Source organism: Brassica napus, chromosome C8 (assembly GCF_020379485.1).
Source record: "Brassica napus cultivar Da-Ae chromosome C8, Da-Ae, whole genome shotgun sequence".
In the NCBI taxonomy this organism is placed as follows: Eukaryota; Viridiplantae; Streptophyta; class Magnoliopsida; order Brassicales; family Brassicaceae; genus Brassica; species Brassica napus.
Window position 1 is genome coordinate 46,684,677 of NC_063451.1, and position 3,721 is coordinate 46,688,397.

Below are 3,721 nucleotides of genomic sequence, written 5' to 3' on the forward strand. Positions count from 1 at the left end.
ATGGACATGCTTTTAGAATTTTTTATCAATAGGTTAGAATTTTTAAATAAATTTTCCAAAACCTGGTAATTTTAGAAAGTTATAATTTTGTTGATTAATATTGTAGATTTGAGATTTAAAAATTAACATATGAAGAGTTTTTAGAAAGTTATCATTTTTGTTGATAAATGGGTATGCTTTTAGAATTTTTGATCAATTGGTTATAATTTTCAAAAAAATTTCCAAAACCTGCTATTTTTAGAAAGTTTTCATTTTTTAGGAAAATATTGTATATTTGGGATTATGATTTAGAAATTAGGATAACAAGATTTTTTCCTGATAAATGGGCATGGTTTTAGAATTTTTGATCAATAGGTTATATTTTTAAAGCAAAATTTTATAAACTGCTATATTTGGAAAGTTATCAATTTGTTGATAAATATTTTAGATTTGGGATAGTGATTTAGAAATGATAACAATAGTTTATGTTGATAAAAGGGTATGCTTTTAGAATTTTTGATCAATAGGCTATATTTTTAAAATAAAATTTTAAAAACTGCTATGTTTGGAAAGTTATCATTTTGTAGATAAATATTGTAGATATTAGACTGTGATTAAGAAATTAGGATAACAAGAGTTTTTGTTGATAGATGGGTATGCTTTTAGAATTTTTGATCAATATGTTATATCTTGAAGATATATTATCTAAAACCAGCTATTTTAGGAAAGTCATTTTTGTAGAGAAATATAGTAAATCTGGGATTGTGATTTAAAATTTCGGATAACAAGAGTTTTTTTTTATAGATGGGTATGCTTTTAGAATTTTCGATCAATTGGTTATAATTTCTTAATAAATTTTCCAAAACCTGCTATTTTTAGAAAGTTTTCATTTTGTAGGAAAATATTGTAGATTTGGGATTGAGAATTGGATATTAGGATAACAAGAGTTTTTGTCGCTAGATTGGCATGCTTTTAGAATTTTTGAGCAATAGGTTATATTTTTAAAATAAACATTTAAAAACTGCTACATTTGGAAAGTTATCATTTTGTAGATAAATATTGTATATTTGAGATTGTGATTTAGAAATTAGGATTACAAGAGTTTTTGTTGATAGATAGGTATGCTTTTAGAATTTTTGATCAATTGGTTATAATTTTTAAATAAATTTTCCAAAACCTGCTAGTTTTAGAAAGTTTTCATTTTGTAGGAAAATATTGTAGATTTGGGATTGGGATTTAGAAATTAGGATAACAAGAGTTTTTGTTGATATATGGGCATGCTTTTAGAAGTTTTGATCAATAGGTTATATTTTTCAAATAAACTTTTAAAAACTGATATATTTGGAAAGTTATCATTTTGTAGATAAATATTGTTGATTTGGGATTTCGATTTTGAAATTAGAAGAACAAGCGTTTTTACTGATAGATGGGTATGCATATAGAATTTTTGATCAATAGGTTATAATTTTTAAATAGATTTCCCAAAACTTGTTATTTTTGGAAATTTATTTTTTTGTAGAGAAACATTGTAGATTTATGATTGTGATCTAGAAATTAGGATAACAAGAGCTTTTGTTGATAGATGGGTATGCTTTTAGAAATTTTGATCGATAGGTTATATTTTTAAAATAAAATTTTAAAAACTGCTTTTTTTGGAAAGTTATCATTTTGTAGATAAATATTGTAGATTTGAGATTGTGATTAAGAATTTTAGGATAACAAGAGTTTTTGTTGATAGATTGGTATGCTTTTAAAATTTTCCATCAATATGTTATATCTTGAAGATATATTTTCTAAAACCAATTATGTTGGGAAAGTTATCATTTACAAAGAGCTTTTATTGTAATTATTTGTAAATATTGTAAATATTATAAATTTAATATAACCTATTGATCAAGAAATATTGTAAATCTGGGATTGTGATTTTAAATGATTTGAGTTTTTAGAAAGTTATCATTTTTGTTGATAAATGGGTATGCTTTTAGGATTTTTGATAACAAGAGTTTTTGTTGATATATGGGCATGCTTTTAGAAGTTTTGATCAATAGGTTATATTCTTAAAGTAAAATTTTAAAAACTGCTATATTTGGAAAGTTATCAATTTGTTGATAAATATTGTAGATTTGGGATAGTGATTTAGAAATGATAACAATAGTTTATGTTGATAGAAGGGTATGCTTTTAGAATTTTTGATCAATAGGCTATATTTTTAAAATAAAATTTTTAAAACTACTATATTTGGAAAGTTATCATTTTGTAAATAAATATTGTAGATATTAGATTGTGATTAAGAAATTTCGGATAACAAGAGTTTTTGTTGATAGATGGGTATGCTTTTAGAATTTTTGATCAATATGTTATATTATGTTATATCTTGAAGATATATTATCTAAAACCAGCTATTTTAGGAAAGTCATTTTTGTAGAGAAATATTGTAAATCTGGGATTGTGATTTAAAATTTCGGATAACAAGAGTTTTTGTTGATAGATAGGTATGCTTTTAGAATTTTCGATCAATTGGTTATAATTTCTTAATAAATTTTCCAAAACCTGCTATTTTTAGAAAGTTTTCATTTTGTAGGAAAATATTGTAGATTTGGGATTGAGATTTAGAAATTAGGATAACAAGAGTTTTTGTTGATATATGGGCATGCTTTTAGAACTTTTGATCAATAGGTTATATTTTTAAAATAAACTTTTAAAAACTGAAATATTTGGAAAGTTATCATTTTGTAGATAAATATTGTAGATTTGAGAATATGATTTAAAAATTAGGATAACAAGAGTTTTTGTTGATATATGGGCATGCTTTTAGAAGTTTTGATCAATAGGTTATATTTTTAAAGTAAAATTTTAAAAAATGCTATATTTGGAAAGGTATCAATTTGTTGATAAATATTATAGATTTGGGATAGTGATTTAGAAATGATAACAATAGTTTATGTTGATAGAAGGGTATGCTTTTAGAATTTTTGATCAATAGGCTATATTTTTAAAATAAAATTTTTAAAACTGCTATATTTGGAAAGTTATCATTTTGTAAATAAATATTGTAGATATTAGATTGTGATTAAGAAATTAGGATAACAAGAGTTTTTGTTGATAGATGGGTATGCTTTTAGAATTTTTGATCAATATGTTATATTATGTTATATCTTGAAGATATATTATCTAAAACCAGCTATTTTAGGAAAGTCATTTTTGTAGAGAAATATTGTAAATTTGGATTGTGATTTAAAATTTCGGATAACAAGAGTTTTTGTTGATAGATAGGTATGCTTTTAGAATTTTCGATCAATTGGTTATAATTTCTTAATAAATTTTCCAAAACCTGCTATTTTTAGAAAGTTTTCATTTTGTAGGAAAATATTGTAGATTTGGGATTGAGATTTAGAAATTAGGATAACAAGAGTTTTTGTTGATATATGGGCATGCTTGTAGAACTTTTGATCAATAGGTTATATTTTTAAAATAAACTTTTAAAAACTGAAATATTTGGAAAGTTATCATTTTGTAGATAAATATTGTAGATTTGAGATTGTGATTTAAAAATTAGGATAACAAGAGTTTTAGTAGATAAATGGGTATGCTTTTACAATTTTTGATCAATATTGTGATTTAGAAATTAAGATATGAAGAGTTTTTGTTGATAGACGGGTATGATTTTAAAATTTTCTATCAATTGGTTATAATTTTTAAATAAGTTTTCCAAAACCTGCTATTTTTAGAAAATTTTCATTTA